Source organism: Papio anubis, chromosome 3 (assembly GCF_008728515.1).
Source record: "Papio anubis isolate 15944 chromosome 3, Panubis1.0, whole genome shotgun sequence".
NCBI lineage: Eukaryota > Metazoa > Chordata > Mammalia > Primates > Cercopithecidae > Papio > Papio anubis.
Genome location: NC_044978.1, coordinates 167,152,688 through 167,179,037, shown reverse-complemented (window position 1 = coordinate 167,179,037; position 26,350 = coordinate 167,152,688).

Here is a 26,350-nt window from a genome sequence, read left to right as displayed (position 1 = left end):
AATTTGAACCTCAGCAATCCAGCTTTAAAAACCTGTGTACATCTTAGTGCTTGCCATTGACAAACATTAGCTCTCAACTTAATCCTGGGGCACTTATAAGCAGACTATTACTTCAGCCTAGATCTCCACTCATTATGTATTAGTTGTTCATCCAGCATTCAAAATAAGACCAAATTCAATATTTGGTGATGATGCTGATGAGTGATTGTCAGCAAATCAGTCACTGGTTGGAGTTTGGGACTATTATCTGTCTAGAGGCATACGCCAAAGTTAACTATTGCTTTGAAAAGTCTTCATTAATGAAGAATAGAAAGAACCAGAAACATAAGATGAAGGACTAGGCTCTTACAAGAGATCATGAAAAGAAGCATAATATTCCTCCAATAGTGGTAGTGGGGAGTGGGGAAGGTTGCAGTGCACAGGCGCCAAAAAATCATGATCCTGAGAAAATTTTAAGATAGCCATGGAAAACTAAAGGCATACACAATATTATGCTTGAAAACTGCCTGGCATTTTAATGGAGAGCACTTTTCTCTAGTTAGAGAATATTAAGGCTTGTAACAGCTGGCCAAGGGCCAAATGCACTTGAACACCCCATGTTCTCAAAAATAGTAGGGTTGTTGTTTCTACCTGGGATAGAGCTGACCAGAAAAAATGAAATCCTTTAACTACTTTGCTTTTTAAATGGCGTTTGGGGGTTTATACTCAGAGTGAACTCACTAAACCACCTGTGTTTTTATTTTACTTAAACAAAAATGCTCTTTCCAAACTCTAATTAAAGTTTGCTGTTTAAGCCAGCCTTTTATGTGGTGACTGCAGCCATGGAGTGTGAGATCCTTTAATGTCTTATTGAGCCACTACTGTTGTTCATGGATAGGGGAATAATGGAAAGCCAAAGTGTGCATTTGTTTCTGCCCAGTGGTAAATATTGGAAATCATAGTGCTTACATTTCAGAAAATCATTAAACGTGGAATAAATTGATATGAGTTTGACACAGTTCAGACTTGGAATTGTTGCAGGTATCGTGCACTGTGATACTATAGAAGAAAAACTTTCTAAAACCTGCTGGTATCACTCTGGCACAATGCTATAAAAATTCTTGAAATCTTTTATTTCTGTATTAGACTTATGACCACACAAGGTGGAAGTAAGGACAGCATTGCTGAAAATGACCTGGGCATTAATGAGATGGACTGCTGTGAAGGGAGGATAGAGCTCCTGATACCAGAAGAGTGACAATCTTTTTCTTAACTCCTGACCTCCTCAGGCACCACATTTAGAAGGTTAATAGTGTGATGAATGAGAGGCATCTGAGTTGAAACCTTGATTTGACTTCATCTCTTGTTCATCTGAAGACCTTTAAAAAAGTTTTTTTTCTTTAAATTCTCGTGGTTCTGAAACTACACAGAAGCATTGGAGGATAGAATGATATAAAATGTAGAAAGCTCATAGTGATAAATTTATATGCATTTTTTTATGGCTCAAGCTCAAATCTGCCTCCTATAAACTGATGCCTATGGCCATTCCTTCCTCTGCTTCTGTCTTTGTGCTGCATAATTAACAAGAGAAGAAACACTACGGTATGCTCTAAGAGTCTCTGCTAAGAAGGGGAACAGCATTACATGTTTATTTACCTTTGGAAGTAAAAAAGAAAATATGCTCCCCACCCCAATAAAACGTTATTATGCTAACAATTTAGACTAGGGGTCAGCCAACTAGGGCTCTCAGGCCAATTCCAGCTACCTGCTTAGGTCAATAAAGTTTTATTGGAAAACAGCTATGCCCATTTATTTCCATATATCTATGGCAACTGTAATGCCACAACAGCAAAAGTCAAGTATTTGCAGCAAAGACCATATAACCTACTAGACCTAAAGTAGTTACCATCAAGCCCTTTACAGAAAAAGTTTGTAGACTCCACTCTATGAAGGTAATGCCCCTAATAAATTATATGATCTATAGTTCTCTCAGTTGACTTTTGTTTTATTCTGTGGTTTGAAGGTTGTTTCCAATGTTTAAAGGTCAAGAAAGCAAGGGTTTTTCCTACAGTCTATTATATGCAATGTATGTAGCTCCTTCATATGGTGGTAGCTAAGGAAACAGTAACCTGTTCATGCATAAGAAGAAAAGTGACTATTGGAATTATTTATAGGCTGGGCGCGGTGGCTCACGCCTGTAATCCTAGCATTTTGGGAGGCCAAGAGGGTGGATTGCTTGAGGCCAGGAGTTCAAGACCAGCCTGGCCAACATGGTGAAACCCAATCTCTACTAAAAATACAAAAAAATAGGTGGGCAAGGTGGTGCGCACCTGTAATCTTAGCTACTTGAGAGGCCGAGGCAGGAGAATCACTTGAACCCAGGAAGCAGAGGTTGCAGTGAGCCGAGATTGCGCCACTGCACTCTGCCCTGGGCAATAGAGTGCAACTCTGTTTAAAAAAAAAAGAAAGTATTCATAGATGTTCGTCTTCAGTGTGCCATTTCTCAGAGGAAAGACAATTATAATTTCAACACTAAGGTGATACTCTCACTTTAGGCACTGATGTTTGAGCTTCATTCATGCTCCCTAATACCAACTTAAGTTGTGATTTGACAATACAATATAGCACATTGAAAAATACCTTCAGCTTTTTCTTCACATGTTTTGTAGCATTTTTAATGTTCTGCTTTGTCTTCCAGTCATAATCCTATATGCTTTTAGTCAAGGTACTCAATTTAGTTCTGTTTGAGGATACTGACTCACATATGTATCTCTAGGCCTCTGACTTCCTTGTTCTTTCTGCTTGGCATAGCAGATACCACCAGGTGTCTTTCAATATCTACCCTTCCCTTTTTCTTGTAAATAGCATTTTTTTTTATCAGAACATATGCCTGCGTAGCCTCCCTTTTGGCTTGGAGTGGTCATGTGATTAGGTTATGCCTAATGGAAAATATAAGGGGAAGTGGTATGTGCAACTTCTGGGTCATGACCATATAGGGAGAGATTGTCTTTCTTGCTCTGGCTAATCTTCCACTATTCTGCAGCCTAGATTGTTAATGTAATAATGAGATACCCTGGACAACACAGAAATATTCTAAGAATAGTAGAGAAATATGATAGATCCCAGGTTTCTGATATCGGGGAGCTGTCAGACAAGGCATAACAGTTGTATACAAGAGAAATATGCCTCTGACTTCTTGAAGCCACTTTATTTGGAGTCTGTCTTTTATGAAGCAGTATCTACTTTATTTTTGTTGTTGCTGTTTTCCTGGGACAGAGTCTTGCTCTGTCACCCAGGCAGGAGTTCAGTGGCATTATCATAACTCACTGCAGTTTCAAACTTCTGGGCTCAAGCGATCCTCTTGCCTCAGCCTCCAGAAATATTGGGATTACAGGCATGAGCCTCAATGCCCTGACCAATACCTATTTTCTGATGGAAACTCAGTCACTAGCCTCAAAGAGTATACAGTCAAGTAGTTAAGGTAACTGTTTATCAACTTGTTATACCAATGAGTATATAATTTAAGTTTAAATCTATATAAGAATCTGTATGTTATAGAGGCTTTTAAAATTTTTATTATTATTATTATTTTTTACAAAAGGATCCAATCAATGTGCTGTGAAAGGAAAATAAAATTCGCTTCTGAAGTAAAGACATAGAAAGTTCTAGAATTTATTATTTATTTCTGATACTTTTTACTTTGCTCTTTTCTGCCTGGTAAGTAAGCTCTTTCTTCCATGTGTATAGCATATACAGCTTTAGAATAGGAGTTTCTCCCTCACTTTCTTTAGGCCTCTGCACAAGTATCACATGATTGGAAAAGATTTCCTGCTGTTATGTAAAAGCATCCCTCATAGCACTGTTAACCACCTGACATACTCTATAATCAGGTATTTACTAAATGCCTGACCCTCCATACTCATACACTAAAATATGCTCTAGGCAATTCCAAACTGCATCTGTTTTACTTTATTAACTATTGTTTCTCTGGAATGAGGAAAAATGCCTGAACTAGATCCTTTGATATGGCTTGGCTGTGTCCCCATCCAAATCTAATCTTGTAGCACCCCAAATTCCCTTATGTCATGGGAGGGACCTGGTGGGAGATAATTGAATCATGGGGATGGGTTTTTCCTATGCTGTTCTCATGAAAGTGAATAAATCTCACCAGATCTGATGGTTTTAAAAACCAGAGATTCCTTGAACAAGCTCTCTTCTTTTGTGTGCCGCCATGTGAGATGTGCCTTTCACCTTCTGCTATGATTGTGAGGCCTCACCAGCCACATGGAACTGTGAGTCCAATAAACCTCTTTCTTTCGTAAATTGGCCAGTCTTGAGTATATCTTTATCAGCAGCGTGAAAATGAACTAATACAGTAAATAGGTAACAGTAGAGTGGAGCACTGATAAAAAGATACCCAAAAATGTGAAAGCAACTTTGGAACTGGGTAACAGACAGAGGTTGGAATGGTTTGTAGGGCTTGGAAGATGGCAGAAAAGTGTGGGAAAGTTTGGAACTTCCTCGAGTCTTGTTGAATGGCTTTGATCAAAATGCTGATAGTGATATGAACTGTAAGGTCCAGGCTGAGGAGGTCTCAGATGGAGATGAGGAAATGGTTGGGAACTGGAACAAAGATTACTCTTGTTATGTTTTAGCTAAGAGACTGGCGGCATTTGCCCCTGCCCTAGAGATTTGTTAGAACTTGCAACTTGAGAGAGATGATTTAGGGTATCTGATGAAATAATTTCTAAGCAGCAAAGCATTCAAGAGGTGACTTGGGTGCTGTTAAAGGCATTCAGCTTTATAAGGGAAGCAGAGCATAAAAGTTTAGAAAATTTGCAGCCTGAAAATGTGATAGAAAAGAAAATCCTTCTGAGGAGAAAGTCAAGCTGGCTGCAGAAATTTGCATAAGTAACAAGGAGCCGAATGTTATTCCCCAAGACAATGGGGAAAATATCTCCAGGGCATGCCAGAGGTCTTCACAGCAGCCACTCCCATCACAGGCCCAGAGGCCTAGGAGGAAGAAGTGGTTTTGTGGACTGGGCCCAGGGTCCCTGTGCTGTGTGCAGCCTAGGAACTTGGTGCCCTGCATCCCAGCCACTCCAACTGTGGCTGAAAGGGGCCAATGTAGAGTTTGAGCAGTGGTTTCAGCGAGTGCAAGTCCCATGCCTTGGCAGCTTACACACAGTGTTGAGCCTGCAGGTGCACATAAATCAAGAATTGAGGCTTGGGAACCTCTGCCTAGATTTCAGAGGATGTATGGAAATGCCCGAATGTCTAGGCAGAAGTTTGCTGCAAGAATGGTGCTCTCATGGAGAATCTCTGCTAGAGCAGTGCAGAAGGGAAATGTGAGGTCGGAACCCCCACACAGAGTCCTTTCTGGGGCACCACCTAGTGGAGCTGTGAAAAGAGGGCCATCATCCTCCAGACCCCAGAATGGTAGATCCACTGACAGCTTGCACCGTGTGCCTGGAAAAGTCACAGACACTCAACACCAGTTTGTGAAGGCAGCCAGGAAGGAGGCTATACCCTGCAAAGCCACAGGGGCAGAGCTGACCAAGAACATAAGAATCCACTTCTTGCATCAGTATGACCTGGATATGAGACATAGATTCAAAGGAGATCATTTTGGAGCTTTAAGGTTTGATTGCCCTGCTGGATTTCAAACTTGCATGGGGCCTGTAGCCCCTTTGTTTTGGCCAATTTATCCCATTTGGAACAGCTGTCTTTACCTGAGGCCTATAGCCCCATTGTATCTAGGAAGTAACTAACTTGCTTTTGATTTTACAGTCTCATAGGAGGAAGGGACTTGCTTTGTCTCAGATGAGACTTTGGACTGTGGACTTTTGCATTAATGCTGAAATGAGTTAAGACTTTGGGAAACTTGGAAAGGCATGATTGGTTTTGAAATGTGAAGACATGAGATTTAGGAGGGGTCAGGGGTGGAATGATATGGTTTGGCTCTATGTCCCCACCCAAATCTCACCTTGTAGCTCCCATAATTCCCACATGTTGTGGGAAGAACCTGGTGAGAATTAATTGAGTCATGGGGGTGGGTCTTTCCCATACTGTTCTTGTAATAGTGAATAAGCCTCACAAGATTTAATGGTTTTAAAAAAGGGGGGGGTCCCTGCACAAACTCTATTCTCTTGTCTGCCACCATGTGAGATGTGCTTTTTACCTTTGCCCATCATTGTGAGGCCTCCCTAGATATGTGGAACTGTTTTTCTTTTGTTTGTTTGTTTGTTTGTTTGTTTGAGTCCAATAAGCCTCTTTCTTTTGTAAATTGCCTTGAGTATGCCTTCATCAGCAGTGCCAATAAAGATTAATACACCCCTAATAAAGTTTTGCTGAGTGATTGAATGAATCAATGACCACTTGTCAAGGAGACCAGAACCACCATCATATAGACAGTAAAGGACTAGTGACTGAGATGGGCCTCAGAGCTAGGCCGAACCAGCTCATAAAGGTGCCTGTCAGTCACATGAAGAGTTTTGTCTTTCTCCCAAGAGCAGTAAAAGACATTGAAAGGTTGTAAAGGGACTAGAGTGTTTGTGATCAGATTAGGGAATGTGAAGAGATAATTCTCTCTCCAGTGTGGAAAAGGGAAGGAAGTCAGAGTTGTAATAGGGGAGCCGTGGCAGACCACTGTAGTCATTTAGGGAAGAGATTGTGGTCATATGGATTTGGGTGGAACAGCAAGGCTATGCTTTGGAAAGAGTGCTGGTCATTTTTCAAGTTTCTCTCACTTCGTCTGCTCTCTCTAGGCTCTGTGTCCCAGTAGCTTAGCCCGGGCAGCTCTAACAAATTACTGTAGGCTGGGAGGCTTATATGCAACAGAAATTTATTTCTCACTGGGAGGCTGGAAATCTGAGATCAGGGTGCCAGCATGGCTGGGTTTTGCTGAGGGCTCTCTTCAGAATTTCAGACTGCTGATTTTTTTGTTTGTTCATTTGTTTTGTGTTTTGAGGCAGAGTTTCACTCTTGTTGCACTCTTGTCAGGCTGGAGTGTAGTGGTGCGATCTCAGCTCACTGCAACCTCTACCCCCTGGTTCAAGTGATTCTCCTCCTCAGCCTCCTGAGTAGCTAGGATCACAAGAACGTACCACTACACCTGGCTTATTTTTGTATTTTTTTTTTTAGTAGAGACAGGGTTTCACCATGTTGGCCAGGCTAATCTCGAGCTCCTGACCTCAGATGATCCAACCGCCTCAGCCTCCCAAAGTGCTAGGATTACAGGCATGAGCCACCATGCCAGGCCCAGACTGCTGACTTCTAACTATATCCTCTCATGGCAAAAGGGGGAAGGAATCTTCTAAGGTCCCTTGTATAAGGGCACTAAATCCATGTATATGAGTGGACCCCAACTCCTGAAGGCCTCCACATATCATCATAGTGAGGATGGATTAGATTTTAACATATTTATTTTGGGGAAACATAAACATTCAATCTATAGCTAGATACCTTGCTAGATATAGTTTTTCCTGCTAGATACCTTGCTAACTGGCTTCTGGCTGGATTTGCCAAGAGGAAGCACCTGCAGGAGACCTGAGGGTGTAGGAAAGGGAGAATCAAGGTATTAATCCCACTTCTGCCTGAAAACAGTTTTTAATGCAGTTACTGTGTCCTTTATGGTTCCAGTTCTCACCTCCTTCAGCCCCTCTTTCTGTGGTCTCGGATACCCTGGGGCAGTCATTCTCCTTGGATCCAGCTCCTACATGGTGTCCCCAGGTTTGAGTGGTACAATGCTCTCTGCTCTCTCCCATTCTGAAACTGATAGATGCCTCCTATAGTTGGTCATCTCTGGCTGGCCTTTTAGTCACCTGTTTGGTTTCCCAGTATTGCATTATCTGACTAACTAATTTCCTCTATTATATTATGTATTTCTGAAAAACTCAGAGCGTTGTTGTTTTACAGACAGGACACTGGCAGATACAGTTCTATAGTCTGCCACATTGATACCTTTGTTTAAAAAACTTTATTACAGAAATGACTATTATACATATGTATGTATATATATACATACATATATATATATTCATGTCGTACAATTTCTTCTAGGAGAAATTGCTAATTTAAATACGATGACTAGCATTGCAAGCTTCTTGGAAACAATGTTTACATCCCTTTATCTTCTTACTTTCCAGGTACTAGCTCCAAGTTTGCCTTTTTTAAATCATAGGGCAGAGAGAAAATGTTAGCAAAACTGTGGCTTTACACATATGGATGTTTGGAAAGTAAAGATTCTAATCATTGACTTTCTTTTGCTGTCATCTCTCCAAATAAAATGGACAACATAGCCTTTTTATGTTTTACTATTTTTCCATGAAAAATGATAGATCTTATTACACCATATTTCTGCTGCAAATTAGCTTAATAGCAGTTAGCACAGTATATCATTGGTGTGGCCCAGCTGCTATTGTTTTTATTATACTATTCCAGTGCCTCGGGGTAATTACTTTTGAGACCTCAAATGCATTTTCATATGTAAAACTCATTCTTTAATGTTTAGTATTTTGAAGTATACAACCTCAGCATTTGTTTTATTTTCTCATATTTATTCATTCACAATGACCATTTCATAATTAGCTTTAGATGTTCTCATAGAAGTCTCAAGGAGCACATCCAAGGGCACGCAAATGCACTCTGTGTTTTTCAGAGCCCAAGAGGTATTTAACACTTTGGCAGGAGTTTGGGGATGTGTAGAAGCCATGAGTGATGATTCTAGTTCCTGCCTTTGCATGCATTAACTGCTGGTCGCCTCTGAATAATTGGCTAAGAATATTGGTTAACACATCAAGTGAAAATGTATGTGGCAGTGCCTGTCTCCATCGTCCCGGGAGAACATCTGTCCACTTCCCAAATCCACTAAACAATTTGGCTCTGTCTGTGTGACTGGCAGCCGTTCCCAGTGAGGCCCTTTGCCACAAAGCAGGGATGGGGGAAGTTTGGGCTTGAGTTGTGTTGGCAGGTTTTGTTGAAACACTTGGAGAGTAATTTTACAAAATTTGCCCGCTGGTGATATTAGCCCTTTATTTCTGTGAAAGTCAAGGGGAAAAAAGAAATCACAACTCTTTCTGTGCATATAAATTGTTTTGGGAAATAGCTCTTTGGGTATATTCAGGTTCTTCTGTAAAAATGTGTCGAGGTTCTCCGAGCTGAAGCCTTGACCTCTACTCTCAAAAAATTCAGTTTTGCACCGGGACAGAAACATTAAAAAAATACAATGTCTTATAGTAAAGCATACAGACTATTCTGAGGGGGAAAGTTATTGTGTCTGCATGGGAAAAAAAGAAAACTCACGGAAAAAAAATCAAACAAATTCAAAATATCATAGTACAATTTAATTAAAAAGAAATTGAATCAAGGACAAATTGTTCAACTAGATTCAAGATTGCAAATCAACGCTAAAACTTAGAATCTGCCATCCAAAGAATGACTTTTTGTTGTTTGGTTTATGTATACCAAGCTATATGTAGACATGCTGTAATAATGACCATGAGGGTGTTGGCCCCCTTTTAAGACATACGTACTACCAAGAATTGCCTGAATTTCTGGAATTGGCATAGGAATTTCAAAAAATTCATCTCTAAATCACCACCTGCATTTTCTGCTAATACCGAAAACTTCTATATTACACGTTTTCCTGCTTATTTTCTTTTATCATTAATAGTTTATTTTGAACTTTGAAGTCACTGCACATTTAGGCTCTCTGAAGGAAGCAAGGAATGTGCAGATTACCAAAGAGGCTTTCCATCATCCCTGGCTGAAATATATAGTCATCAGCCCAAATCTCTGTGGTTTTCTATACCTAACTTTCTTATATCTGAAATTTCCAAAGATGATTTGATCTGTTTAACATAGAACTGGAGTTTCTGTTGGTGACATGGATTATCTGCTGGAGCTTCCAACTTCATGAAGGGTTGGTCATTTCTCTTGATGGAAAAAAATTTCTGATATTTATGTAGATAAGTAGTGATTCAAAGCATCTCCAAATTAACAGGCTAGGAAGTCAGATAAAATTTAGGGGACTGCTCCTTTGTAGGGACATGGATGCAGCTGGAAACCATCATTCTTAGCAAACTATCACAAGAACAGAAAACCAAACACCGCATGTTCTCACTCATAGGTGGGAACTGAACAACGAGATCACTTGGACTCAGGAAGGGGAACATCACACACCGGGGCCTATCATGGGGAGGGGGGAGGGGGGAGGGATTGCATTGGGAGTTATACCTGATGTAAATGACGAGTTGATGGGTGCAGCAGACTAACATGGCACAAGTATACATATGTAACAAACCTGCATGTTATGCACATGTACCCTACAACTTAAAGTATAATAATAATAAATAAATTTAAAAAAAATAAATAAATAAAAAAAAATAAAAACCTTAACAGCTTTACAAGGGAAATATTTCCACACAATTCTCCCATTTAGGAGAAGATTTTGACAAGGATCCTGGATGAACTTAAAGGCACATAACCTTGAATCTAGATATATTTTTTAAAAATGGTATATGCAGACCAGGCATGGTGGCTCACACCTGTAATTCCAGCACTTTGGGAGACAGAGGCACGTGGATCACAAGGTCAGGAGATTGAGACCATGCTGGCTAACCCAGTGAAACCCTGTCTCTACCAAAAATACAAAAAATTAGCCGGCATTGTGGCACACACCTATAGTCCCAACTACTCGGGAGGCTGAGGCAGGAGAATCATTTGAACCCGGGAGACGAAGGTTACAGTGAGCCGAGATCACACCACTGCACTCCAGCCTTGGCAAAAGAGTGAGGCTCTGTCTCAGAAAAGCAAAGTAACAAACAAACAAACAAAAAACCCGTAAACAAACTGGTATATGCATCTAAGAGTGGTTTATGCATGTATTAATGTATAAATATATAATATGTTATACACATATAAATAAATATAATCAGTCTCCTAATTTTCATATCTGCATCTGTTTTATTGGTTTTTTCATGCAACTGCATTTACTATACTAATTTAGCACAAATGAATGGCATTAATCACCTCACCACCACACCAAGATCCTGTTCCAAATATGCATCTTAAATTATGAAACCCTTTGGAAATGCATGTTTTCTCACTCTCTCCGCATTCCTATACACTCACTCATGGGCCCCTTGTAATATATGTTCTACCCCTGCCACTTTCCTAGAACTACTGCTTTGTAGAGATAAAATATAGTTACAATCTTAGACATCTCATCATTTGACCTCACTCCAATATTCCTCACTGGAACCCTTTCTTTCCTTTGTAAACTCACTTCTCTTTGAATCTTCATTGTTGATACCTCACTGTAAGTCTCCCCTTAGCTTCTATTTGAACTCACTTCCCTTATCTTCTCTAAATTCTCTCCCTCTGAAATTGCATTCCAGTGTGTTATTTGACATCTTCCATATTGACAGGTTCCCATCAGCTTCTCTGCCAAGCAATCATCCTCTATTTCTAATGGTTGCTGATCATCCCTGCCTAAATGTCCCGAGGGCGTCCTTAAGCAACATATCCCCAAATCAAGTTCATTCTTGTTTTTTTAACACCCAGAATAGCTACTCTGACTAATCTCTATTTCCAAGAATGTCAGAAAAGATCTGTTATAAAAGATTGAACCCTGGGAGTTATCAATAGCTCCTCCTGTTCTCTTAGTCTACCCGAGTGACAGAGAGACAAGTTCTGGGAATGCTGCCGTATCTCTGGAATATGTGCTGCCCCTTTATCCCTTCTGCCTCAATCCAGTTCAGACAATTATTACCTCTTCTATGGATTATTCCAGCAACTTTATAATAGCTCCTTTTCTATAGTCTGTCCATTCTCCCAACTGTCCTAATTAACACTAGTACTTTAACTCAGGGGAGCACAAATAATTAGAATCACTTCCACCGATCTCTAAATGATCTTCTAATCTCTGGACATAAAGCATTTTCTAGTACTATCTTAAAATTTTCTCACACCCATGCTCTACATTTATGCTAAATTGAACTATTCATTGAACCTCAAAAATACACTCTGCCCTGTGTCTACTTTACTCATGCTCTTTGCTCCACTAAATAAGCCATACTCCTTATCCTGCCCATCAAATATTACTCACCTTTCAAGGATTAACTTACTTGCCACCTCTACTATAAAGCCTTTTAAATGTCCAGTCTAATAGTGAGTAGTCATTTTATGAAGTGCCTTGAGATATAATATACTTGCGTTACAATTCTACCACATATTGCAGCTCATTATATAAGTAGAGTTCATTACTTACTCAACTGCATTTGTATTCCTCAAATTTGAAACCTACATTATTCCATTTTGTATGGTTAGAAGTGCCTGGAACAAATGCCATTTGTTAAGTCATTATTAAGTGAAAGAGAAAAATGCCTGACTCAAATAACTACAATTTTGATAGTGTTATTGTCAATTTTTAGTTATATACTAATAATTCTAGAATTTTTAAATATATGATTAATTTTTGAACTTAAAAAACCAAGTGTACTAATGTCATGATAAATGGAGCAATTGTCTTAGATATGAGCCATTTCATTTAGACATTTAGTTATGTCCTATTTCTCTGGCTAAATACATTGAAAGTTATAAGCTGTTCATGTCGAAGGCATGTAATAAATGTATAGGATAACAATATGGGTAATAGTCACCCTCCAGACTCTTAAAAATTACTGCCCGGTCAGGTGCCGTGGCTCACGCCTATAATCCCAGCACTTTAGGAGGCCAAGGTGGGCGGATCACGAGGTCAGGAGATCGAGACCATCCTGGCTAACATGGTAAAACCCTGTCTCTACTAAAAATACAAAAAAATTAGCCTGTAATCCTAGCTACTTAGGAGGCTGAGGCAGGAGAATCACTTGAACCTGGGAGGTGGAGGTTGCAGTGAACCGAGATCGCCACTGCCTAGATGACAGAGTGAGACTCACAAAGAAAAAAAAAAAAAAAAAAAGTACCACCAACTCTTGGCCCAAATGGCTATACTTGTCCTTTCTGGAGACAAGATGGAATATTGGCTTGAATGAATTTTTAGGTTTTTGTCTAAGCTCTAGAGTTCCATAGAAAAGTATTAATTGGGGCAGGCACGGTGGCTCACGCCTGTAATCCCAGCAGTTTCGGAGACTGAGGTGGGCAGATCACCTAAGGTCAGAGTTCAAGACCAGCCTGGCTAACATGATGAAACCTCGTTTCTACTAAAAATGCAAAGAAATTAGCCAGATGTGGTTGGCATGCACCTGTAATCCCGGGTACTCAGCAGACTGAGGCAGGAGAATCACTTGAACCTGGGAGAGTGAGGTTGCAGTGAGTTGAGATCATGACATTGCACTTCATCCTCCTGGAGACAGAGCGAGACTCCCTCCCTCACCACACACACACATAAAAAGAGTATTAATTGGTGAAAACACACCACATTCCCTTTCAATTAAGTAAGTTACTCATAATGAGAATTGAAATTGTTATTTAAACATTAAAATTGTATTCATTGTTGCACATGTGCAAAAAAAACCAGTAGCTAAACAATATAGTTGCATGGCCCACAGCATGCTAAAATGTCTGGCCATTTTTTTACAAATAAATTTAAAAAGACTTGACAATACACTTTGATTAAAAAAAGACTCAGTGCCAAGATAGTACATATTGAGTGCTCTTTCCACAAAAAATAATATGTGAGTTGATGCATTTGTTAGCTAGCTAGATTTTATCATTCATTTATACATATGCATCAGAAATTATGTTGTACATGACAAATACATATATCAATTTAAAACATAAATTTGAAAAAAAGTAGTTGGGGACACAAGACAAAAAGTAAACATATGATTGAATTAGTGTTTCACTTTCAATTTATTTCTTTGATGTTATGAAGATATAGTCAAAGACTGTGATATATTACCTACATTATATCGTGAATATGTTATATATTGCTGGAGATTGTCAAAGGGAACCAGAGCCAGATGCTAGCTGAAGGCAGTAAATACAATAATACGTGTTCTGTGGCTGTTAGATGAAATACTCTGCCTTTGTCTCTTAGGTCCATTTGGTCTAATGTAGAGTTCAAGTCCAATGTTTCCTTATTGATTTTCTGTTTGGATGATCTATCTATTGTTGAAAGTAAGGTATTAAAGGCCACTACTATAATTGTATTCCTGTCTATCTATTCTTTCAGATCTTTTAATATTTGCTTTATATACTGAGGTGCTCCAATGTTGGGTGCATATATACTTACAATTGTTATATATCCTGATGAATTGGCCCCTTTATCATTATATAAGGAGTTTCTTTGTCTCTTTCTATGGTCTTAGACTTCAAGTATATTTTGTCTGATATAAGTGTAGCTATCCTAGCTTTCTTTTAGTTTCTATTTGCATGGATTTTTTTTATCCCTTCGCTTTCAGTCTATGTATGTTCTTCAAGCTGAGGTGGGTCTCTTGAAGCAGCATATAATTGGGTCTTGTTTTATCCATTCAGTCACTTTATGTCTTTTGATTGAAAGATTTAATCCACTTATATTTATCTTGATTGTAGTAATCATTTCACAATTATATGTATATGAGAACACCACATTTTATACCTTGAATATGTAAAATTTTATATGTCAATTATACCTCAATAAAGCTGAAAAATACAATAAGTAAATAAATAAAGCAGTAAAGTTATATTTTATTTAGTACCTCTTGTAAACAGAGAACAGAGACATCAGTATAAAAAGAAGCTCAATTCTGAATACAACAAGGACAAGTCGGAATTTATAGCCAAGGAGCAGGGAGTAGGGGGTGGTAGTCAATAAATGAAAAATTATCGAGAGACTACAAGGGTAGGATAATCTAACACAATCAAATGGAATTTATCCCAGAAATGCAAGGATGATTTAACATACATAAATAAATACATAAATAGAATAAAAAATAAATACCATATAATCATCTCAATAGACACAGAAAAAGCATATGAAAAAGTCAGTATCATTTTAAGATAAAAGTGTTCAAGAATTAGGCATAGAAAAAACCACTACTCAATATAATAAATGCCATATATAACAAACCCACACCTAACATCACACTGAATGTGGAAAATCTGAAAGCCTTTCCTCTAAGAACTGGAACAAGACAAGGATACCCACTTTGAGCATTTGCATTCAGCATACACTGGAAGTTCTAGCCAGAGCAATTAAGCAAGAGAAAAAAAAAAAGTCATCCACATTGGAAAAGAAAAAGTCAAATTGTCCTTCTTTGCAAATATGAGCTTACAGATAGAAAAACCTAAAGTTTGCACTACAAAACTCTTAGAATTTATATATAATTGTATCTTGCATCAGTAAAATTGTGGGATAAAAAATCAACTTAAAAATTTCATAGTGTTTCTATTCACCAAGAATGGACTAACTGAGCAAGGAATAAAGAAAATAATCCCATTTACAACAGCTACAAAAAAAGTCTAACATAGGTAAAAATAAATTTAATCAAGGATACAAAATAACACTATAAAATGAACTACAAAACACTGATGAAAGAAATTGAAGAGATCACAAACAAATGGAAAGACACACTACATTCAGTGGAAGAATTAATATTGTTAAAATGACCATACCACCCAAAGCAATCTAAAATTCAATGCAATTCCTGTCAAACTACCAATTACGTTTTTCATGGAAATAAAAAAGAAATAGTTCTAAAATTTATATGGAACTACAAAAGAACTTGAATAGCTAAAGCAATACTGATCAAAAAGAACAAAGCCAGAGGCATCCCACTACCTGAATTCAAAATATATTAAAAAGCCATAGTAGCCGGGCACGGTGGCTCAAGCCTGTAATCCCAGCACTTTGGGAGGCCGAGACGGGCGGATCACAGGGTCAGGAGATCGAGACCATCCTGGCAAACACGGTGAAAACTCTACTAAAAAAAATACAAAAAACTAGCCGGGCCAGGTGGCGGGCACCTGTAGTCCCAGCTACTCGGGAGGCTGAGGCAGGAGAGTGGCGTAAACCCGGGAGGCGGAGCTTGCAGTGAGCTGAGATCCGGCCACTGCACTCCAGCCTGGGCAACAGAGCGAGACTCCGTCTCAAAAAAAAAAAAGCCATAGTCATCAAAAGAGCATGGTATTCATATAAAAACAGACAATAGACTAATGAAACACAATAGAGAATCTAGAAAAAAGCCACGCATTTAGAGCCAGCTGATTTTTGAAAAGATGCGAAGAACATGCATTAAATGGTGCTGCGAAAACTGAATATCCACATGCACAAGAATGAGACTGGACTCTCCTGTCTTTCGCTATATAAAAAAATTAACCCAAAATGGATTAAAGACATGAATGTAAGACCCCAAATTATGAAACTGTTAGAAGAAAACTGGGAAAACATTTTAGGATATTAGCCTAGGCAAAGACTTTATGGGGAAGACATCAAAGGCATAGGCAAAAAGAAAAAGAGAGACTGAGAGATAAATAGAACTATGTTATACTGAAAACTTTCTCTACAGCAGAGGAAACAATTAACAAAATGAAGAGACAACCTATTGAATGAGAGAAAATATATGAAAATTATTCATGCAACCAGGGACCACTATCCAGAATATACAATAAACTCAAAATCTCAACAGCAAAAGAAAACGACAACAAGCAATTCCATTAAAAAGTAGGCAAAAGGAATTCTCAAAAAGGACATACAAATGACCAACATACATGAAAAAATACTCAACAACACTAATAATCAGATGAATGCAAATCAAAACCATAATGACATACCATCTCATCATAGTTAGAATGGCTATTATCTAAAAGACGAAGAAAATGTTGGTTAAGATGCAGAAAAAGAAGACCCTTAATACACTGTGAGAATATAAATTATTGCAGCCATTATGAAAAACAGTATGGAGGCCTCTCAAAAAAACTAAAAATAGAACAACCATGCATTCCAGCAATCCCACAGTGGATATTTATCCAGAGGAAAGGAAATCAGTGTATAAAAGAAATACTGGCCAAGCATAGTGACTCACGCCTGTAATCCCAGCACCTTGGGAGGCTGAAGCGGGTGCATCACCTGGGGTCAGGAGTTTGAGACCAACCTGATCAATGTGGTGAAACCCCATCTGCACTAAAAATACAAAACTTAGCTGGGCAAGGTGGCATGCGCCTATAGTCCGAGCTACTTGGGAGGCTGAGACAGAAGAATTGCTTGAACCTGGGAGGTGAAGTTTGCAGTGAGTGAGTGAGATTGTGCCACTGCACTCCAGTCTGGGCAACAGAGCGAGACTCCATCTCAAAAAATAATAATAATGATATAAAGAAATAAAAAGAATCTCTATAGCTCCATGTTTATTGCAGCACTATTCACAATACCTAAGATATGGAATGAACCTAAGTGTCCATCCACAGATGAGTGGATAAAGAAAATGTGGTATAGATGCACAGTGGAATACAATTCTACCATAAAAAATAATAAAATCCTGTTATTTGTGCAACATGGATAAGCCTAGGGGACAATATGTTAAGTGAAATAAGTCACGTACAGAAAGACAAATACCATATGTTCTTACTCATGTAGGAGCCAAAATAATTTTTTTTAAGCTCATAGAAATAGAAAGTACAATTGTAGCTATTAGAGGCTGATAAGTGTAGGAGGGAAAGGAAGATAGAGAGAGGTTGATTAAGGGATAAAAAATTATAGCTAGATAGAATGAGTTTTGGTGTTTTGCAGCACTGTAGCATGAATATGGCTAGCTCTAATTTATTGTATACTTTCAAAAAGCTGGAGGAAAGGATTTTGAATGTTCACCACAACCAAGAAATGATAAAGGTTTGAGGTGAAACATATGCTAGTTACTCTGATTTGATTATTATACATTGTATGCACAGATCGAAATATCACCCTGTCTCCCATAAATATGTAGAATTGTTACTTGTCAACCAAAAAGAAAAAGAAAAGCCAGAGGACAGTTCTACAGGACTCCTTTAGACGGATGTTCCCTCTGAAGATAATCAGAGATGAGCATAATACCTCCAAATTTTAAATGCCAGATCATGATATTTTATGAAGAAAAATAAAAGAAGCAATATATTTAGATAACATTTCACCTTGATTAGTTTTCTATTGTTGCTGTAGCAAATTACCACAAATTTAGCAGTACAAAACAACACAAATTTCTCATCCCAAAGTTTTGTGGGTCAGAAGTCTGACCCAGGACTCCCTGGGGTCACATCAAGGTGTCATGAGGGCTACATTCTTTTCTGGGCATTCTAGGGGAGAATCTATTTCTTTGTATTTTCTAACTTTTTCGAGGCAGGCTTGGCTCATAGTCTACCTTCCTTCATCTTGAAAGCCAGAATTAATAATTGAAGTCTCACGTTACCTTAATCTGATTTACTTTGACCATCACATCTTTTTCTCTGATTATTCTCCTCCGCCTCTCTTTATCACTTTTGAGGACCTGGTAATTATATTGAGCACACTCAAATAATCCAGCTGATGAGCCGCTTTAATTGTCCTTTGCCTTGTAATACAACATATTCTCAGACTCTTAGCAACAGGATTTGTACATCTTTTCAGGCCATTATTCTGCCTACCACCCAACAATTGGCACAGAGTCAAAATATATATAAACATACACAAAATATAATATGTAAAATATGGAAATTATTTTTATAAGGAAAGTGAACAAGATTTACATGTTTTCCCATAAAGAACTGCATGTCTCATTTACTGTATTTCCTTATACACAGGAAAATAACTAAAAATAACTAAAAGAGAAGCCATCTCTCAGATCTGACAATCTCATGACAAAAAGCATTTTGGGAGAAAATGGTATCTACTTCAAAAATGCAAAATACATTGCCAGTCACGGTGGCTCATGCCTTTAATCCCAGCACTTTTGGAGGCCGAGACGGGCAGATCACTTGAGGTCAGGAGTTCGAGACCAGCCGCCTGGTCAACATGGCAAAACCCCGTCTCTACTAATAGTACAAAAATTAGCTGGGCATGGTGGCATGCACCTGTAATCCCAGCTACTTGGGAGGTTGAGGCAGGAGAATCGCTTGAAGCTGGGAGGCAGAGGTTGTAGTGAGCCGATGTAGTACCACTCCAGCCTGGGCAACAGAGACATTGTCTCAAAAAAAAAAAAAAAAAAAAAAAAAGGAAAATACAAAAGCTGCTCTTCAGTTTACGAATGTCTAGCATTCATGTGTTGCCACATTCTGTACCTTGTATTGAAATGATTTGATATAATTGTTACATTTAATTACCATAATCTTTTTTTGTTTGTTTTCTGCTTCAACCCCAAATCCAGTTTAAAAAATCCACTAACTGATAGTTCTCATCCTTGAGGAGAGTTATTCTTGGCATTTTTTTTTTGGCACTTTTCACATATGTAGGACCCGCCCTCAGGTTAATCTCACATCAACCTGTCCATAAACTCCAGGGCCCATACCTTGTATTACAGGTAGCAATGTTCTGTGACTTGGTTTGAGCCTTCCAGTAGGCAACTCTCTGCTTTGCTTCATTAGTGGAGATCCCTAACACTGCATAGCAAGCACTGCCTCATCTTTGACTGAGGATGACAATGTCTACCTCCATTAAATGAAGTAATTCACTAAAAATGCTGAGGACAGAACATGTTATACAGAAAACATGTGATATGCGATGCTTATATTTAATATTCTTTTCTTCTTATTCCTCTTTGAACTCAGGGTACACTTATTATGTCTGGCATTTGACGCTCAACTTCCCCTGATCAACTTTATCTTGGACTGGCTCCTACCTTTTGCAGTTCTGAACTGCCTTGGTTGTTAGGGCCCTTGGGAACCCCAACTTTGGCATTCTTTTCTTGCCTCTTATCCCAGCTGATTTATATTCCCCTCCCTTTCTTCATGGGGCAAGGGAGGATTCAGAGCTATTTGGAGTTCAGCTGCTTCATAAATTACATAGCATTTCAATTTATTCAATTTTTTATGAATAATTTGTGGAGACAAAGGAAAGAAGGGCATTTGTATTACATAGGGGGCTTAGGAGTGTCTGTGTTGTTGGCGGTTACACTGCATTCAGAGAGAGTCAGCTCTGCTCTGGTATGTCTGCCAGATCTGGACAAAAGATGCCTGTCATTCCCATCCAGACGAAAGAACATCAATATCAACAATACGTGCAGATTTGGAGTTATCTGAAGCCAGGGCATTCTGTCTTTTCAGCCAAGTTTGAGGCGAACAGAGGGTGTCTACTATGCCAAACATGTGGGACACACAAACATTCTTTACAAGACCCATCTCCAACCTGCTGCAATCTGCCCTCAGTCTGAACTTTAGAGCAGAGCTATGCAGAAGAGTTCCTGTGCAAGCTCCTGTTACATTTCTTGGCATCACCATCCAAACACTGAGTATAGAGCAGTGGGCAATGTTCAGAGGCTTTTTCTGGGTTCCAAAGGGAAAGTTTGTGGTTAGGAGCACTTGATTCTCTCAAATCCTGATCCTGCCAATTAAACAGAGGAGTGACCTCTGGAAAACTCCGTGCCCCAGTTTTCCTCCTCTGAAAAACAAAATTTTAGGGGTTGCTCCTTTTAGGGTTGTTGTGAGGAATAACTTAGGTAAGTCACGCAAAAACCTTAGGACAGTTCTCAGCACATAGCAGGAGCCTCCTATATGGGAGCTGCCACTCCTTACTCAGTGAAAACCTTTGTGATCCTAGTTGAAAGGATCCAGAGTTCCTTTGTCCAGACAAAATGGGTGGGAGCAAAGGGAGCTGGACAGTGTTTCTGGGGACCTCATTCTCCCTATGTTAGTTTCTTTCTCCAAATCACTACTTAATCCTCAGTACTCTTTCCTCACATGAACCCAAGAAATTTTCTGAAATTCATTTGCACTATCATGAAACGATTACTAGAAACTTAAATCAGACCTCTACAAACTTTAGTTAAAGGGAAAAGATATTCTAATGAGAAATTCATGCGTTCGTTCATTTATCCATTCATCAAAACTGTCTTAATGCCAACCCATAACCAGGCACCCTACTAAGTACTCCCTGACACAGGAAAGATTAAGGTAAGTTCTTTTCAAGGTTCATGGGGATCTCATACCTATAACCAGAAATCCGTTTTATGATGACCGCTACAATGACTTATTCATAAGAAGCTTTAATTGCATAGAGACAGGAGGGCCTTCTTTTACCTCCAGGGAAAGAAAAAACATTGATTTGGAGGGGAAAATTTATATATTCAAAGGAATATGAAATCAAATCATGTGGGTGGTCATTTACTTGCCTATGTGTTGTGCTTACGACTTCTGTTTATGTTAAGATTGACTTTGGGTCTCTTATAGCTGATGGAAACACCAATACACATTATCCTCAAAATAGGTACAATCAATTGCAATGCTTACTCAAGAACTGGGATATGTTTGAGATATAAAATGTGTTTTAAATTTGTAATTTAGTAAATATTCCATAAGTGAAGTCCTTGCATCTTTTGAATATAATTGTGATATTGGTATTATCATTTCCATTTTACAGATCGAGATCCTACACAGTTAACTTTGTATCCAAGGATCTATTGCCAAGAAATTTGGAGCTCAGTTTCAAATGTAAGTATTCTGGGTCCAAATTTTCTGCTCTTTTCCTTAAAATAGCTGAATTGTATTTTATTGGGAAATAGAAATATAGAATTCAAGAGTTATTAAATATTATAAAGTCTAACACTCTAAATTAATATACAAGGAGACAGAGAGTTTCAATGACAAATGTCATACATAAAACTGCTTCGTATCAGAGGCAGAAAGAGAGCTCGCTTTTCCTACAGTTTATGTAACACAGAGCTGTCCAGCTCATTCTACGTATGAAATTGATATACAATCAGGACAGATTTCCCCTCCCATAAATTTTATGCCACTTGATTGTGTCTTTGTTATTTGTTAGCAACAGTCTATGTAAGAGAACATTTTGGAGCCAATTCAAATCTGCCATTAATTATTTCACTGAATATTAAGAAAATTGAGATTATAGTATTTAGCTAGGAGATATGAACATGTTTTTTTTTTCTTGTTTTCTAAATCATAAATACCCTCATTTAATCATCTGCATTTAAAAGGGGGATTTGGACTAGAAACTATAATTGGAAGCCTGTGGCCCAGGAGAGCTTAGCCTATTTATTAAAAGTATCACTGCGTATTCAGAGTTATAAAACTGAGTTCTAAGGAGGCCTAATATTCTGCAGCTGGGAGTGGAAGGGCAAAAGGTGAATTGTATTTTTTAAGCCTGTCACTTTGAAAACTCCCTGCTTCAAAACTCAATGCATTTCCAGGATTGTCGACTTCACAGCAGCAGTGAAGCGGGAGATGCAAAGGCATCTTTGGAAGCAGCTACACGCAGAAGTGCTTAATATCTCCCCAGGCTTGTGAGAACTTGTTTGTCTGGCAGGTATTTCCAAGCACTCTCTGTTCTTTGGACAATGGAGTTGGCAATCTGGAGATTGTAACTTCATAATAGAGAGGCTTTAGGGAGAGAAGCTGCCATTTAAATTCATTTAAATGGATAAGTATTAGATAACTTCCCTGAAAAAATGTTAACATAGTTATTAAATATATTCAGGTTCTATTCCGATCTCATTCTCTGAACAATTGAACTCTTTTTCACTGGGCATTATGCTGCAATTTTACGGTAGGTTAAATGATATCAAGTGCATTGAAGTTATTCTTAAAATGCCTCTCAGTACTAAATAGTTAATCAATGAATAAAATTTCTATTTTCCAGCCATTTTTGAAATAGCACATGGCACATAAATGAAAAAGCCCACGTGACTAACCTATATTCTGGGTACCATTGTATCACAATTGAATTCTGTTGTGATTTTAGTCAAAGCCCTTAACTTCATAAATATATCATAAAAAGCCTTTATCAAGGTCATTGGTCATTGCTGCTTGCGAGAAATAGAAACACATGTGAAGTAGAAAAAAAGGCCTGTTTAGTGAAAATAAAGAAGACAAACACAAGACAAAATTATTTTAGATTTAGCTGGGCTTTGTGGGGAACTGATTCAATTGAGGATTTAAAGGTCAGAAAATGAAATCATTTATGAATTAAGATGCTTATAACCACACAAATTATATGCCCAAGTACTATGGCTAGAATAAATAAGAGTTTTTTAATCTAACATACCAACAAATTTAATGATACTTCAGTTGTATACATGTTAATTCAAAACTTAACACAGTCACCAGAGACCAAGTCTTTTTTCCTGTTTCAGTCTACTATCTTCAGTGTCTGGCCGTGGTCCTTTGGTTTATCACCTCCTGGTTACAAGGCTGCTGTAGGGCCAGAACACCATGTCTTTACTTAGCATCGTCCAAAAAGTGCATTTTTTTCTCTTATATCTCTTTTTAACCAGAAGGGAACCATTCCCAGAAGTCCTCCATACTTCCTCTTTGAATTTATTGGTAATTATTGGGTCATAAATCCACTCTTTACCTATAAGGGAAGCTGAAGAAGTATGTATCTGGCATCATCATGGGGAAATATTTGGGAGACATATACTTGGAAAAATCATGAGCAAAGTCAGCCATTGCTTTTCCCTTTCTCAGAGGCCAAATTGATATCATCTGCAGTTCTTTCTGTTTCCACTAACTTTTGATCAGTTTGTTGTGCTTACTGAGCCTGTGGCTGTAAAATGTGTATCTGCCCTAGATCCTTCATGAACTACCCAGACTTAACATTTGTCTCGTTAAAATTGGTTGAGGAGGGAGTAAAGGATGGTGTCACATAGTTCACTTTGAATTTAGCAGTTGTGGAGGCTAAACATGTCTAGCATTCTATGAATGTATTTTCCCAAGACACGCAGATGCACTTTCTCTTCTAGTTTGCTGGTGTTTTTATAGTATATGATTCTGGTTCTCAACTACTTCATTTGCTTGCTTATTTATTTATTTATTTATTTATTTATTTTTGGTGAGATGGAGATTTACTCTTGTTGCCCAGACTGGAGTGCAATTGCGTGATCTCGGCTCACCACATCCTCCGCCTCCCAGGTTCAAGTAATTCTCCTGCCTCAGCCTCCTGAGTAGCTGGGATTATAGGCATGTGCCACCACACCGGGCTAATTTTGTATTTTTGGTAGAGACGGGGTGTCACCGTGTTGCCCAGGCTGATCTCGAACTCCTGACCTCAGGTGATCCTCCCGCCTCGGCCTCCCAAAGTGCTGGGATTACAGGCGTGAGCCACTGCGCCCAGCCATTCGCTTATTTATTAAATTCGGCATCAGTCAGTCAAAATAACCCTTATCCTACTAATCAAATATCCTTTTTTTTCTTGGTATAAATACCTTTAAATTTATAACTAAATAATGAATATGAATGTACTTTAAAGTTAAAAAAATCTGCTACAATTGTAAATTATTTTAATTGCAAAATTAAAATACTAATTCAATCATCCTAAAATGTTCTACAATAAAAGACAAACTCAAATATATTTTTATAATATATATGATGGTAACACAAAACAGAGAAGATATGCTGCTTCTGCATTGTTTAAAATATAGAGGTTAGTTATTAATGAGCAAGCACCAATGTCTATTATATTTATTGGTCATCGTCTAATAATTCAACCTGATCTGCATTGGTAATATACTAAAAAAGTAATCACGGTAATGGACTCATTATATTGCATACTTAGAGGTATATTTCAAGACATTAGGGAGAAATATATTAATTTATTCCTGTTTGAAGTCTCTGAATTCCTCTGTGATTCATTGTTAAATTTAAATAGCTTCACTCTGATATGGGTGTCATCAACTACACCTCACTCTTAGAGCAACCATGACCCTTCTAATAAGAATTATTAGAGAATGTAATCAGTGCAAATGTCAAACTAAAATTCTGAAATCTATTAACGTCTGTTCTTAGATGAAGTCAGTCAACACCTCAATATCTAGAACTGTGTCCTAACTATTTGTACCTCCATAACCTAGCACATTACATTCAATTTTTATTGTTGGAATGAACCAAAACAGTCTATGATTTATATATTAAATATGCATCTAAGGACCTCTGACAAGATCCATGCTAGTCTATGTTTGGGGTACAATAGTAAAATAATGTTTCTGCTCTCAATGATCTTTCAACTTGGGTGAAATGATGCATTATAGAAGAATAAAAATATGGCAACATATTAAGGCTGTCTGTGAGAAGAACCAAATTTGTGACACATAAACAGTAAGAATTGAAGATAAATTATTTCTTGTTTTCTGAACGACCCGGACAGATATAAGAATTCAGTTTGTCTCTTTCCTAGGCCAAAGGAAATTGTAGTGGGAAATTCCAAGGGTAGCAGAGTTATGCAAAGTCACAGAAAAAAGAAATAATAGCAGATGTAGATATTATAATTTTGAACTTCCCTTTTATTCCTATATCTATCTTCTATCTATCCATCCATTCATCTATTCTTAGTTATCATCCTTTATAAGTAACTATGATCTATTTATCTGTCTACTTTATCTATCATCTATAAGTTGATTTTTCTTCCTATTCTTTAATTATTTATTATTGACTATTTGGTGATATAATGACTATAATAAGCCTTGACGCCAGAAAAATACACATATTTGCTCATACAAAACTTGCTTTACTACAGAGTCAAAAACAACTCATTTATACTTGTGAACATACATTAGGTTATTCCCCCAAGTGGAGTAACTTGGGTAGAAACGCATTGTCATTGGAACCCTTCATATGTAACTTAAAAGCAGAAGAGAATAAATGAAGAGGAGATAATAGACTCTAACAAAAATTAACCCACTCAAAGCCTGAGATTTCTTTAATTTCTGTGGTTTAAAGAAACCCAAATTGTATAATACATATCACATATATCTATTTATTGCAACATAAAAATCACATTGTGAATTATTTTCCATCTAAAACTAATATTTATCTTACAGCTTTACATGTCATCTTCATAATAATGGATATCACCCCTTGCCTGCTAATCCTCTGGGTGTGAGAATATATTGAGAACTACTGGATAAGAGACCAGTTCAAATAATGTTAAAATTATCCTCCTTAGCCTGAATGATGAAATCCTGCATGATCTGACCCTTCTATAGTTGTATCTCTTACTCATCCCTTCCTAGTATTAAAATATCTAGTCCAGTCTCAAACTCCCTCCAGAACTCTGTCTGTTCTCTTCTCCATGTGTTTGTACGCATGGTAGTCCACTACTCACATGTACTCACTCCCTTCACTGCATCATCTCTTGTTCATCCTTTCAGACTATGTCAATGAGTCTTCTGGAAGCCTTTTCTCAACCTCTGGGTTTACCCCTGACATTATATTTATTTATTACACATTAATCATCTCTTTATGAGTCTGTGTCTTCTTCTAGCTCCATAATCCATCTTCA